The sequence below is a fragment of the Felis catus genome, chromosome C1 (assembly GCF_018350175.1).
Source record: "Felis catus isolate Fca126 chromosome C1, F.catus_Fca126_mat1.0, whole genome shotgun sequence".
Classification (NCBI taxonomy): Eukaryota; Metazoa; Chordata; class Mammalia; order Carnivora; family Felidae; genus Felis; species Felis catus.
The window spans coordinates 189285108-189301605 of NC_058375.1; the positions used below are offsets into that span (position 1 = coordinate 189285108).

A 16498-nucleotide genomic window follows, 5' to 3' on the forward strand; every position below is an offset into this window, starting at 1 on the left:
CCCAGTAGCAATTAGCATACTTAGCATCCAGTTTTTGGTTTCTAAATACACACTCTACCCAAAAAGTAACCAGGGGCCCTTGGATTAATGAGTCAAGAGTTGGAGCTGGAGGAAAAAACAAACAAACAAGATGAGAACCTAGAATATCTTCTGTGCCAGAAAGTGCTCAATAAAGATAGGGACATGTCTGTCATAAGGGCATAGAGGCCAGCCGGAAGGAGGTCCCTGGAGCCTAATATGGGACAATTTAAGCATTAAAATCAATTATGACAGGAAGAAGCTACATAGCCCATTAAATAAGAATCCATGAATCCATTCTGATATAAACAAACATATGGGAAAGAAAGCTCTTCTTCATAGAATGCCAATGAATTAATGTAGATGAAATGACAGATCACCATTTGTAACCATTGTAGTAACAACTGATTCAGGTAAGAATGATCAACAGGTGAAGATTTGAGAAGACTATTTACAAATTGTCAAAACTATCTCCCCACAAATTGCCTTAACCAAGTGATAAAAGTTAGTATCACTAATATTGAGGCAAATTAATATCATATACTTTCTCAGAAATAACACACTGAGAAGATATATTACCATTTTGTGGTGTTCCTGACAAAATGCATTACCCGAATCAAATCTTAAGACATTTTACAAAATAACTGACCTAAAGCTGAAAAAATGTGAAGGTCAAGAACACAAAGAAAGCCTGAGGACATGTTCCAGATTAAAGGAAACCTAAAAAGACATGACAACTAAATGCAATGCTCAATCTTGGACGGGATCCCAGGCCCCGAGAAAATACATAAATATAGGTATAAAGAACATTATTGGGACAATTGCTAAAATTTGACTACGGGCTGTGGATTAGATCACAGTATTGTATCAATGTTACATTTCCTGATTTTGATAACACTACTGCAGTTATGTAAGAATATCTTTGCCCTCAGGAAACACACTAAAGAATTTAGTCATAAATGTCTGCAACTTATTCTCAAATGGCTCAGAAAAAAAATGTATGTGTGTATGTATGTGTGTAAATATGTATAAAGGGAGAGAGGAATAATAATTAGGCAAAAAGTAAACTACAGTTGTTTGTATAAGTCTTCTTATAATAACTTTTCTGTAAGTTTCAAATTATATCAAAATAAATTTAGAAAGAGAGAAAAGAGGGGTGCCTGGGTGGCTCAGTCAGTTAAGTGTCTGACTTTGGCTCAGGTCATGATCTCATGGTTTGTGAGTTCGAGCCCCGCATCAGGCTCTGTGCTGACAGCTCAGAGCCTGGAGTCTGCTTAGGACTCTGTGTCTCCCTCTCTCTCTCTCTCTCTCTCTCTCTCTCTCTCTGCCCTTCCCCCACTCATTCTCTCTCTCCCTCTCTCTCTCTCTCTGAAAAATAAACACTAAAAAAAATTATAAAGAAAAGAGAGAGGAAGGGAGGGAGGGAGGGAGGGGAGATAAAGAAAAGTCTGCCCTCAGGAAATTGTAGTTCAGTTAGGAAAACACAGGATGTCAACTAATACATCATGTAAAATTCAGAAATAAACTTAAAGGAAAAAACCATATAAGCTGAAAAACATTTTTACCAAATAAAATAATGCAGCTTAAGGTCCCTGAAAAATAACTGCAAATTTCTCCAACACATGATTTTTATTACCGTATGCACGTGTTACCATTCCTAAACTGCATTTGCCTGGTTTACTCAGTTAACTTTTTTAGCTTATTTTGGTCATTATAAAATTAGTTTTACTTAATGCAAATAAAAGCTTACCACTTTAGAAAAAACGGAAATAAAAGCTTACCACTTTAGAAAAATTCCTAAATAGAAAAATATCTATTTAGAAAAAATAGATAATTCTTTCACAGAAGCAAAGACTATCATTTCTAACCTTCGGATGAAAAATGAAGTAACTAGGGGTGCCTGGATGGCCCAGTCGATTAAGCATCTAACTCTTGATTTTGGCCCAGGTCATGATCTCACAGTTGTGAAATCAAACCCCGCATTGGGCTCTGCACTGACAGCACAGAACCTGCTTGGATTCTCTCTCTCCCTCTCTCTTCCTCTGCCGCTTCTCTGCCCATGCATGTACTCTCACTCAAAATGAATAAACTTAAGAAAAATTGGTTGGGGTGCCTGGGTGGCTCAGTCTGTTGGGCATCTGACTTTGGCTCAGGCCATGATCTCACAACTTGTGAGTTCGAGCCCCATGTAGGGCTCTGTGCTGATAGCTCGGAGCCTGGAGCCTGCTTCGGATTCTGTGTTTCCCTCTCTCTGTCTGCCCCTCCTCCACTCATGCTCTGTCTCTCTCTGTCTCAAAAATAAATAAACATTAAAAAAATTAACAAAAAATTGGTTAATGTCATAGTATGTCAGGAATAAGTCAGAATGTGTTCTAAATCAAAGACTAATACACTTGACCCTTGAACAACACAAGTTGAACTGACCCCAGTTTTATGCAGATATTTAAGATAAATATGGTACAGTACTATAAATATATTTTTCTTCCTTGTGATTTTAATAACATTTTATTTTCTCTAGCTTACTTTATGGTAAGGATACAGTAAATAATACATATACAAAATATGTGTTAATAAAGTGTTTATATTGGTAATAAGGTTTCTAGTCAACAGTAGGCTATTAGTTTCAGGGGAGTCAAAAGCTATACTTGGATTTTTGATTGCATGGGGGTCAGCACCCCTAGTCCCCACACTGTTCAAGGGTCAACTGTATTTAATCAAATAATAAGAGTTAAGCTAAATACAGACTTCAAGATGGTTTTTTAAGTTGCTTTGATATTAAAAATGTTGTTACTAAATGTGAGAACAAAGGGAGTGAAACACTTGTACCCTGCATTATTCATCAATATATTCCGTGACCTCCTGCCTGACATCTAGAATAGTAAGTGCCAGAATTGACCAAATATCCCCTCTTCAACAAAGCTGTCTGCTTCATTTCATCTCCCTCATAAATGTAAAAATCCTAGGAAAGACATTTACAACACATTGCTGATAGAACATACATTCAATACAGTCCCCCATACAATCAGCCAATCCATCTAAATAAAAGTCACATCACTAAACTATAATTATCACAGAGCAATTCATCAGTGTCAGCACCAGGAGGCTCAACTATTTTTCTCAGCCTTTGCCCTCTTTCTTATTTTGATGACTACTATCTTGGTTCAGATCCATACTACACTGTCCTCACGTTATTCTACCAACTTCCTAACTGACCTCTCTTTTTTAATCCATCACTGTCAGACTAATCTTCCTTAAAAACTTTTTTCATGCCATGATTCTGATCAAACACCCACAAGGGTTTCCCATGACATTCTGAATTAAGTAAAACTTCATCAAATGATTTCACACCCTCTCTGACATGGCCTCAACCGAAATTTTCAACCTTATTTTCTACCTTTCATACTCAGTATTCTCAAAAAACAAGCATGCTTTCTTAACATAGCCTGTGTTCATGTTTTCAACCTGACTGCAACCTCTCAATCTGTCAAAAAAAAAAAGGGGGGGGGGAAATACATTTCTTTCTCTCCCTAAAATCCCACTGAAGTGACAGTAAACAATTGCAAAAGGGAATAAACTCAAAGGCAATGAAGGCTAGAGATGGCAAAGGCATCCAAAGATCAGAGATTCTGGCAAATTTTTGGAAGACAAAAACAGGAAGATACAGAAAGATGAACCAGAGCAGGAGCCCTCAAAGCAGGCATTTCTCACTCAACATTTATGCAACAAATATATATGAGCACACAGTGTGTGCCAAACACTGTTCTAGAAGCTCAGGTTATAGTTATAAATGTGACAAACAAGGGATCTGTTAACAATGATCTTGGATTCTAGTTAAGGTAGAGAAATATTAAACAACAAAAACAAAAAAATAAGACCCATGACAAGTATGGTGATAATTAGGTTACAATTATAGGGAAAGTGATGGGAGTAGCTTCTCTAGATTGGATACACAGAAAAGGCCTAATTAGTGATATTTAAACTAAGATATGAATGACAAAAAGATATCAGACATGCACAAATCAGAGAGAAGAACATTCCAGGTACAGCACACAAATTTGGTACATCAGGAAACAGAAAGAAAGAATAGTCTGATAGGAAGAGAGAGCCAGATCATTCAAGGATTTGTAAACCAAGAAACAGAAGTTTGGATTTTATTCTAAGAAAGCCCTCTCGAGGTCAATGACAAGTCATTCCTCACAAAAAGCTGCAGCAGAGGTGGGGACCATTTTTGGAGGTAGACGATAAAATGCGCAAAGGGATAGAGGTGGGAAAAAGGATGCTCAGCAGGACAAGAACCAGTATTCCCCACACTGGCAAACCTAGGGAAATTCTGGCACTTGCTTCTAGGTTAATGAAGCTAGAAAAAACAGCTCTCTCAAGCCTAGTAGCAAGCCTAGGTAACCAATATAAATGCCAGAAGCAACCAGATGTAAAACAATAGGGAGTGGGTGGTCCTGAGAACCAGAAGGCACAACCTCAGCTAAAAACATGCAAAGTTTTAAAAAGTTTATTCTAAGGGCACCTGAGTGGTTCAGTCATTAAGCGGCTGGCTCTTGATTCTGGCTCAGGTCATGACTTCATGGTTTGCGATATCGAGCCCCACATCAGGCTCTGTGTGCTGACAATGTGGAGCCTGCTTGGGATTCTCTCTCTCCCTTTCTCTGCTCCTCCCCTGCTTGCTCTCTCTCAAAATGAAAATAAACTTTAAAAAAAATAAAAAGTTTATTCTAGAATTTGATGAAGTTGTTTAACCTTGTAAAAACATTAAAACTCAATGAATTTTATACTTTAAAAAAGTTAATGCTATATATGTGTATTATATCTCAATTTTTAAAACAAAAACTAAAAAAAATTTTAAGCACTGTGCTAAACAAAAAAGAGTTGGATGCTACTTTCTCTAAGACGCCCATAAACTTTGTACCTCTCTATGGCATTTACAGCAAATCAGCTTTATATTATGTGTACTTTGCCTTATCACCCTCCACACCCAACTAGGTTGCAGACTTCCGGAGAGAGATCATATGGTTCTCATTTGTCACCCCAGAGCCACTATCAAAGAAATATATTTTTTCTTCATCTGAATTTCAACTTTTTTCTGTTAAATATTTCTAATTTGATGGACTCCAAATAGAAGATGACATCTAATTTCAGAGGACTCAAAACTAAAGGTGCGCTCCTTTAAAAAAGAAAAAAAAAGTGGCTAATTTATCCAATTTTTTTTTTAATTTTTTTAAATGTTTATTTATTTTTGAGACAGAGAGAGATAGAGCATGAACAGGGGAGGGTCAGAGAGAGGGAGACACAGAATCTGTAACAGGCTCCAGGCTCTGAGCTGTCAGCACAGAGCCTGACGCGGGGCTCGAACTCACGGACTGTGAGATCATGCCCTGAGCCAAAGTTGGCCGCTTAACCGACTGAGCCACCCAGGCGCCCCTATCCAATTTTCAATAAATACTAAGTTTAAGGAACCAACACATTTATTTTTTATGTTTATTTATCTATTTTGAGAGAGACAGTGCATGCAAGCGAGAGCAGGGGAGGGACAGAGAGAAAGAAGAGAGAAAATCCCAAGCAGGTTCTGCACTATCAGCACAGAGCCTAAAACAGGGCTTGATCTCACAAATCATGAGGTCATGACCTCAGTGGAAATCAAGAGTCAGACACTTAACCAACTGAGTCACCCAGGTGCCCCGGAACCAACACTTAATTTAAAATTAATTTCGCTATCAACAGAAGAACGGTTTAAAAAAAAAAAAAACTGAAGAAAATTCTACAATGCACTTTAGTTTTCACAAAATATTTTTATAATATTTCTATAAGGCTGTTTCTAGGGATATGATTTGATTCAATAGCTATATTAATAATATGACTCTCCTGGGGCACCTGGGTGGCTTAGTAGGTTAAGTGTCCGACTCTTGATTTTGGCTCAGGACACGATCCCACGGGTTCGTGAGATCAAGCCCTGTGTCTGGTTCTGCACTGACAGTGCAGAGCCTGCTTAAGATTCTCTTTCTCTCAAAATAAATAAATAAAATTTTTTTTAAAAAATGACCCTCTTAACAAGTAACAAACGAGTAATAGTAAGGGTTCCTGCACATGACAGAAACCTAATTGAAATTAATTTTATAAACAAAGAATATAATCAAATTCAAAGTTTAAAGAAATTTGTCAGTATATTTATCACACTGTATCTCTTCTCTCAACTTCATCTCTATTTCTCTCCTTTCCAAGGTTTCATTCCAAAATTCTGTACTCCTATTCTGCAACCTGCTTTAAATCTCCATTTCTTTCTTTTCTTTTTCTTCCTCTTTATAAAGAGGGTGCACGCACACACACAAGTGGGAGAGAGGGGCAGAGGGAGAATCCTAAGCAGGTTCCATGCTTAGCATGGAGCCTGATGTGGGATTTGATCCCACAAACCTGGGATCATGACCTGAGCTAAAATTAAAGTTGGACAATCAGCCAACTGAGACGCCCAGGCGCCCCTGTATCTCCATTTCTTTAGATTCTCTCTTCTCATTCTGTCCCATCAATATTTTTCTCTCCATATCCCTGAAAGAAGCTACTCCCAATTCCTAAATTTCACAAATCACTAAAATAGATTTTTAGAATTAGCCAGAACACTGAATTCATACAACTGCTAAAATAGATTTTTAGAATTAGCCAGAACTCTAAATAAAAACTCAAGATTGGGGAGAAATCACTTTACTAGTAAATCCCACATATAGTAGTAGTTCTTCTTCCATCTTTGCATATCAGTATTTTATTCTGGCGGGAGTCACAAATCCAACCAGAGATGGCTCATTATTCCTGACATTAACCAGCCACAAATGGAAATGGGTAATATTTAATGGCCAAGAATTGCTTTGGGTGAAAAGATAGGGCAAATAGTTACTGAAATTTTCATTAAGAATTTGCAAAGGTGTCAAACAGCAAATGCTAAAACATCCTTTAAAATTTTTAACACAAATTCTGGTTAACAAGAAAACTCAAGTAGGTAAATATTTCATTTTTATGACCTAAGTCTGAATTAGTAAGGAGAGAATTTTCATTATCTTATACTAGTGAAAGGGTCTATTTAAAGAAAGTCTGCAAGATATTCCTAGCCTAAGTCATCTAAGACTAAATAAGGACTCAGGAGAGACTGGAAATTCTTATTCTGCCACTTAACTAACTACAACTTCAGGCTAAATCATTTAAATCCTTAGGTCATATTTTCTTAATATGCAAAAGAAAAGATGGACTAGCAAATCCAAAAGTCTCACCCAACACCTCCCAACCAATTTTGGTTCTAATTTTTTAAATTTATTTACTTATTTTGAGAGAGAGACAGAGCCTGCATGTGTGGAAGAAGAGCAGAGAGAGAAGGATAGAGAAAATCCCAAGCAGGCTCCATGCCCAGTGCAGAACCCAATGCTGGGCTCAATCCCATGACCACGAGATCATGACCTGAGCCAAAATCAAGAGTCCAATGCTTAACTGACTAAGCTACTCTGGCACCCCTGAAGTTTTATTTTTTAATTACTGACTTTATACCCTAAATAGCCTTAGGAAACTCAGTGACTCCATCAAGTGTAATAACATTCATATTATAGCGATCTTACAAGAAGAAGAGAGAAAAGGGGGTAGAAAACTTATCAAAAAAGTAATGGCTGAAAACTTCCCTAACCTGGGGAAGGAAACAGATATTCAGATCCAGGAGGCCCAAGAACCCCCCACAAATTCAACCCAAGGAGATTCACACCAAAACACACAGTAATTAAAATGGCAAAAAGTAGTGACAAAAAAACTTTAAAAGCAGCAAGAGAGGGGTGCCTGGCTGGCTCAGTCAGAAGAGCATGTGACTCTTGACCTCGGGGGTCATGAGTTTGAGCCCCACACTGACAGTAGAGACTAAATAAATAAATCAGTAAGTAAATAAATAAGAAAAAAAAAACTTTAAAAAAAGCAGCAAGAGAAAAGCAGACAATTATATAAAAGGGGAATCCCATAAGGCTATAAGCAGATTTTTCAGCAGAAACTTTGCAAGTCAGAAGGAAGTAGCATGATATATTCAAAGTGTTGAAAGGGAAAAAAGCTGCAGCCAAGAATACTCTATCCAGCAAGGCTACCATTCAGAATGGGAGAGATAAAGAGTTTTCCACACAAACAAAAACTAAAGGAGTTCACGACCACTAAACCACCCTACAAGAAATATTAAAAGGGATTCTTTGAGTATAAAGGAAAGACCATAAGTGAAAGTATGAAAACAAAACAAAACAAAAAAACACAAAAGCAGTAAAAATAAGTATTTCTGTAAAAATCAGTCAAGGGATTCACAAAATAAAAGGATGTAAAGTATAACACCACATACCTAAAACATGAGGGGGAGAGGACTAAAGAATGGGTTCAAACTCAAGTGACCATCAACTTTATATGGACTACTATATCCATAAGATGTTATATATAAACCTAATGGTAACCACATATTAAAAATCAGTGACAGATATGCAAAGAATAAAGAGAAGAGGATCAAAATATATCACTAAAGAAAGCCAACATACCATGAAACAGAGCAAGAGAAGGATCAGAGAAACTCTATAGAAACAACCACAAAACGAGTAGCAAATGGCAATAAGAATGTATCTATAAGTAACTATCTTGAATGTAACTGGACTGAATGCTTCAATCAAAAGACATAGGGTGATAGAGTAGATAAAAAGACCCAATTATATGCTGCCTATAAGAGACTCATTTTAGACCGAAAGACACATGCATTTTGAATTTTTTTTTTCAACGTTTATTTATTTTTAGGACAGAGAGAGACAGAGCATGAACAGGGGAGGGGCAGAGAGAGAGGGAGACACAGAATGGGAAACAGGCTCCAGGCTCTGAGCCATCAGCCCAGAGCCTGACGCGGGGCTCGAACTCACGGACCGCGAGATCGTGACCTGGCTGAAGTCGGACGCTTAACCGACTGCGCCACCCAGGCGCCCCACATGCATTTTGAAAGTGAGAGGATGGGGAAACATTTATCAGGTAAATGGATGTCAAAAGAAAGCCAGAGTAGCAATACTTATATCAAACAAAACAGAATTTAAAACAAAGACTGTAACAAGAGTCAAAAAAGGACACTACATAAAATTAAAGGAGACAAACCATCAACAGCATATAACAACTGTAAATATTTATGCACCCAACATAGAAGCACACAAATACATAAAACAGTAAATAATAATTAACTCTAATAAAATAATAGTAAGGGACTTTAAAACCCGACTTACATTAATGGACAGATCATCCAAATAGAAAATCAACAAGGGAACAGTGGACTAGATAGACTTAATAGACATATTCAGAACATCCCATCCTAAAACAGTAGAATACACATTTGTTTCAAGCACACATAGAACATTCTCCAGAAGAGATAACATACTAGGCCACAAAACAAGTCACAACAAATTTTTAAAAGTTGCAGTCATACCATGCATCTTTTCTGAGCACACACTATGAAACCAGGAATCAACGACAAGAAAAATCTGGAAAGAGCCCAAATACATGGGGATTAAATAACATGCTACTAAGCAATGAATGGGTCAACCCAGAAATCAAATAAGAAATACAAATTACATGGAAACAAGTGAAAATGAAAACACAATGGTCCAAACTCTTTGGGATGCAGCAAAAGTGGTTCTATGGGGGAAGTTATAGCAATACAGGCCTATCTCAAGAAGTAAGAAAAATCTCAAATAAACAACCCTACACCTAAAGGAGCTAGAAAAAGAACAATAAAACCCAAAACCAGCAAAAGAAAGGAAATAATAAAGATTAGAGCAAAAATAAATGATATAGAAACTGAAGAACTAGAACAGAACAATGAAACCAGGAGCTGGTTCTTTGAAAAGATCAACAAAATTGATAAACCTCTAGCTAGACTCATAAAAAAAAAAAAATGAAGAAAGAAAGAAAAAAAAAAGAGTTAATGAGAGGACCCAAATAAACAAAATCACTAAGAGAAGAAATAACACCACAGAAATGAAAACAATTGCAAGAGAATATTATGAAAATCTGTATGTCAATAAATTGGACAACTTAGAATAAATGGATAAATTCCTAGAAATATACAACCTACCAAAATGAAAGCAGGAAGAAATAGAAAATTTTAACAGACCAATTCCAGCAATGAAATTCATCCAGTAATCCAATCCAAGAACTCCTAACAAATATAAGCACCTTCACAGGCAAATTCTAACAAACATTTAAAGAAGAATTAATACCAATTCTGTTCAAACTATTTAAAAAAATAGAAGAGGAAGGAAAGCTTCAAAATTCATTCTATGAAGGCAGTATCACCCTGATACCAAAAGCAGATAAAGATATCACAAAAAAAGAGAACTATGAGCCAATAACTCTCATGAATAAAGATGCAAAAATCCTCAATAAAACATTAGCAAACCAAATCAAACAATAACTTAAAAAAACTATTTAAGTAGGACTTATTCCCAGGATGCAAGGGTGGTTCAATATTCGCAAAACAATCATTGTGATACATCACATCAACAAAAGAAAGGTAAAAACCATATGATCATTTCAACAGATGCAGAAAAAGCATTTGACAAAGTACAACATCCATTCATGATTACAAAAAAAAAAAAAAAAACAAAAACAAAAAAAACCTGCAAAGTAGGTCTACGAGGAACATACCTAAACATAATAAAGGCCTTAATTGAAAAACCCATAGCCAACATCATACTCAACGGTGAAAAACTGAGAGCTCTTCCCCTTAAGTCAGAAACAAGAAGGGGTGCCTGGGTGGCTCAGTTGGCTAAGTGTCTGACCTCGGCTCAGGTCATGATCTCATGGTTCGTGAGTTCGAGCCCCGCATCAGGCTCTGTGCTGACAGCTCAGAGCCTGGATCCTGCTTCGGATTCTGTGTCTCCTTCTCTCTCTGACCTTCCCCTACTCATACCGTCTCTGTCTCTCAAAAATAAACATTGGAAAAAAACAACAACAACAACAACTTTTATTCAACATAGAACTGGAAGTTCTAGCTGAAGCAATTAGACAACATAAAAGTAAAACCCACAATAAAGAAATCAAAGGCATCCAAACTGGTAAGGAAGAAGTAAAACTTCTCTTACTATTTACAGATGATATGATTTTATATATATAAATATATAAAACTCTGATGGGGCGTCTGGGTGGCTCAGTTGGTTGGGTGTCCGACTTCGGCTCAGGTCATGGTCTCACAGCCTGTGAGTTCGAGCCCCACGTCAGACTCTGCGCCGACGGCTCAGAGCCTGGAACCTGCTTCGGATTCTGTGTCTCTCTCTCTCTCTCTCTCTCTCTCTCTCTCTCTCTCTCTCTCTCTACCTCTCCCCCACTCATGCTCTCTCTCTGTCTCAAAAATAAATAAACATTAAAAAAAAAACTAAAAAAAAAGAAAACTCTGATGACTCCACCCAAAAACTATTTACAACTGATAAATGAATTCAGTAAGTTGCAGGATACAAAATCAATACACAGAAATCTGTGGCATTCCTATACACTAATAATGAGGCTGCAAAAAGTAAAATTAAGAAAATAATCCCATTCACAATTGCACCAAAAATGATAAAATATTTACAAATAAACGTAACCAAAGAAGTAAAAGACCTGAAATCTGAAAATTATAAAACACATGACAGAAATGAAGACAACACTAAGAAATGGAAAGACATTTCATGCTCATAGGTTAGGAGAACAAATGTTGTTAAAATGTCTATACTACCCAAAGCAAATCTACAGATACAATTCAATCTCTATCAAAATACCAACAGCATTTTTCACAAAACTAGAACAATCCTAAAATCTGTATGGAATCACAAAAGACCCCAAACAGCCAAAGCAATCTTGAAAAAGAAAAACAAAACCAGAGGTATCACAATTCCAGACTTCAAGTTATATTACAAAGCAGTAGTAATTAAAACAGTACTGGCATAAAAATAGACATACAGGTCAATGGAATAGAACAGAAAACCCAGAAATAAACCCACAACTATACGGTCAATTAATCTTCGACAAAACAGGAAGAATATCCATTGGGAAAAAGAACATCTCTTCAACAAATGGTGTTGGGGAAAACTGGACGGCTACATGCAAAAGAATGAAACTGGACCACTTTCTTACACCATGCACAAAAATAAACTCAAAATGGATTAAAGACCTAAATAGGAGACCTGAAACCTGAAAACAGAGCACAGGCAGGAATTTTTCTGATGTCAGTCACAGCAACATCTTTCTAGATATGTCTCCTGAGGCAAGGGAAATAAAGGCAAAAATAAACTACTGGGACTATCTCAAAATGTGAAGTTTCTGCACCGTGACAGAAACAATCAAATAAACTAAATGGCAACCTACGAATGGGAGAAGGTATCTACAAATGACACATCTGATAAAGGGCTACTATCCAAAATGTATAAGGAACTGATACAACAACAACAACACACACACACACACACACACACACACACACACACACACACACACAATAATTCAATTAAAAAATGGGCAGAAGACACGAACAGACATTTCTCCAGATGACATCCAGATGGCCAAAGGACACATGAAAAGATGCTCAACATCACTCATCATCAGGGAAATGCAGAAGAAAACTACAATGAGGTATCACCTCACACCTGTCTGAATGGCTAAATTCAAAAATAGAAGAAACAACTGTTTGGCAAGGACATGGAGAGAAAGGAACCCTCTTGCACTGTTGGTGGGAATGTAAATCCAGTAATTGCACGATTGGGTATTTATCCCCCAAATACAAAAACATTGGATACATGCACCCCTATATTTATTATAGTGTCATTTACAACAGCCAAACTATGGAAGCAACCCAAATGACTACTGACTGTTGAATGGATAAGGAAGATATAGTATAAACATACAATGGAATATTATTCAGCCATAAAAAAGAACAAAATATTGCCATTTGGATAAATGGCAACATGGACAGAGCTAGAGAGTATTTTGCTATGTGAAATAAGTCAGTCAGAGAAAGTCAAATACCATAAGATCTCACTAGTATGTGGAATTTAGGAAACAAAACAAATGAGGCATTCCAAGTGAATTCATAGGTTAGCTTTCCTTTTCGGTTAAAAATACAACCAGAGTTGGGTTCCTCTATAATAAAACATACCAATTTAGGACAACTGTTACCTGCATGCTTCTCTCTCAGAAGACAAGAAAGAACAAAGTTTAAATTACTATTTGAGAATATTGACAATTCTAGGTTCAAATAGAATTAACTCTGCTATTTGTACAAAAAAATAGTAATGTTTCACTTCAGATTAGTACTCTTTGACAAGAAATAATACTGTTCATTCAATAAATGTGTAATGAAATACTACTATGAAGTTGGGCACTGTACTAGTAAGTTACAGGGAATACAGCTATATAAAGAGTAAAATAGGGTCCCTCCCCTCAGGCAATTTTATTAAAATCTCCAACAACAAAACAGAACTTTTATACCGTTTATACTTTTTACTTTTAAAATGAATGCACCTACTACATGGTACAATATTTTAAATTTGAAATGTTTTTATATTACACACACACAAAAGCACGTGGTGGGGGAGTTTAAAGACAAATTTTGTAAGGATACATTCAGCATTTTCAGAATAAATAATCTCTACTCTTTTGTTATAACCATTCACCAACTAGCTGATAACTGTATTTTTACTCTACTATACATGATTACAAAAAATTAAATATGTTTCCCCAAAAAACGTACTGGAAGTAAAATCAGTCAGGGGTTGTTAGCCAAATAATCATCCAAATTATCTATACAGATGTCATAACATAGGAGTTAGTGTATTTTAGTCAATTCTCCAGGATGAAACAGGTTTATAGCTAGGACAGCTAATGTATCTTTAGAGAAAACACTTTTATACCACTGTAAATAAACATAAGCAACAATGCCGTTATTCAAAACTCTTTAAAAGCTTTGGTCTGTGATCAGAAAAAATTTCTTTAACAGACCTTTGAAAGAACACAACTTCCATGGATGAAAAATTTCATTGAATATACTGCAGAACCTCATACTCCTTATCCTAATAACTATATTTCCAGAAACAAACTAAAAAAAATACCCAGACCAGAAGTTGGGGAGGATGTGGAACAAGAGGAACATTTTTGGTAGGTACATACATTCCTCATCACTTCAGAGAGCCATTTGGAGATTACATATCTAAAGATCCTGCAATAATACCTCTAAGTGTCCACGTACTTAAGAGACAAATGTCAGGAAAAATGTACAAAAAAATTCACCACAGCATTCAAAAGGTGAATGGAAAAACTGGCTCATTCTGAGAAAAATATGAACCAGATCTAGAAGAATCAGCCTGAATATGTAAAACCATCTAGTTGAAAAAAAAATGAAAATTTTAGGAGGCAAATATAGTTTATGGCTTGTATGTAATTCAAAAGCACAGAACAGCAATAAACAAAATTGTATGGATACATGTGTATTAAATGCACTAAAACACGAAGCAGAACAACACAAATTGTTATCTAGGAGAAGATTTCTGCTGCACCCATTGTATCTCTTCAAATAAGTTATTTGAAGAAAATAAAAACTGATTACTACAGTATATGCAGATGTCTATCATGTTTTACACTTTTATTTAAAATGTTTTAGGGGCACGTGGCTGGTTCAGTTGGAAGAGCACGTGGCTCTTGATCTTAGGGTGGTGAGTTCGAGCTCCACTCTGTAGATTACTTGAAGTTAAAAAATAAAATTCTTCAAAATTAAAAACTAATTAATTAATTTATTAATTAATTTATTTATTTCCACTTCCACCACAGGTATAATCATACTTCTACTCATGCTGCTCCTAGGGTGGAAGATGACCATCGTGCATATATATATATATACACCTCCCCCTCCAGGAACCCAGGCACAAGCCACCCACCCCAACACTCACAGACAGAAGCATTCCAGTGCACACAATCCCAGATGATACATTTCCCCACAGTTTAAGTTGACTTTAGACACCTGAATATTTCCCCTGAGGAAGTGCATCATTCCTGGGGTACTGCAATACCAGGTCAATGTGTGGAGTAGATGGAGCAAGCTCCTATTCCATCTCCCTGCTCCAAAAATCTACTTACTATATTATCCTGGGACAAAGGATGCACTGGATATTAAACAGATAAGAACAGACACCACACTTGATCTTAACCAAAGTCCTAGAAGTGATAAAAAAACAAATTTATTTTAAAATGAAATTCAAAGATGGATAAATAAAAGTTGAGAACAAGTATGCTTAAAGACAAATATTAAGGGAAAAAAAACAGGGAAAAAATGGGGGGGGGGGCAACTAAATATCCTACAAGAAAAAAAAAAACCAAACCTGAGTAAACTGGGGTGTGTTTTATGTCCATTCTGGATTATAATGCAGGTGCTGTAAATTATTCCTAAAGCATTTAATGTATGGGAAAATGCCAGTGATAAAACTTTAAATGAAAGAAGCAAAACTAAATTGTGCATACTTAATGGCTATATAACATACATACACAAAGGTGAGAAAATATATCAAAAATTTAAACTGTAGTCATTTCTGCGTGGTAGGACAGAGTTTTATTTTCTTCTTTATACATCTCTAAATGTCACATATTTCCATTAATATTAATGAAAGGGGGAGAAAAGAAGGTAAACTACAAACTCAAAATCCTCTTGTAAAAACTTACTTCCCAATTAACCTGATAAGATTCTGTTTTACTTTTGATTCTAAAATTATTGGACTATGTTAACAAAGATAAACCTCTTTAAATATTAATATTCACAACTATACAAGCCAAAAGAATTACGCCAATAACTATACAGCGGTAAAATTATACTTTACAGTTTCTAAAGATACCCGTTTAATCTCTGCTGTTTCTAGCACTGTCACATCAAAATATATGGTCCCTTCATCTATGCATTAGATAAGGTTTTCACATGGAAAATCTCATACCAAATCTTAATTTATATCATAAAAATAAGCATGTGTAAATAACAATTTGGCTGTAAGAAATGACACAAATAGGACAGCATGCAGTGTTCACATAACATAGTCCATGGCAACTGAAAAATAAACAACACTGTTTAGAGAAATTAAAGACCTAAATAAATGGGCAGATATACCATTATTAATGGACTGAAAGATGGAACGTCATTATACGTCAATTGTCCCCATACTGAACTAAGTATTCACTATGTAATTATAGCCAATATCCCAATGTCTGATTCTAAAATTTACATGGAAAAGCAAATGACCCAGAACAGCCAAAAGAATCTGGTAAAAGAACCTGGGGTAAACTACTTGCCTTCAAGATTTACTCTAAGGCTAAGTAATCAAGACAATGTAGTAATGGCAAAAGAATTGAGAATTCCATCATTGTAACAGAATACAGTCCAGAAATAGGCTCATTCTTACAATGTCAAATGATTTTCAACAAGGATGTCAAAGTA

The 16498-nt window shown here is 36.0% G+C and overlaps 1 protein-coding gene and 1 non-coding gene across 2 annotated transcripts in view; both read right to left on the bottom strand.

Annotated features, from left to right (window-relative positions):
* RAPH1 (Ras association (RalGDS/AF-6) and pleckstrin homology domains 1) overlaps positions 1–16498 on the bottom strand; it is a 103057-nt gene that overhangs the window by 74554 nt on the left and 12005 nt on the right.
* On the bottom strand, positions 15057–15245 carry LOC111562198. Its single transcript, XR_002745238.1, has one exon. It is a non-coding gene; the product is annotated as a U2 spliceosomal RNA (small nuclear RNA).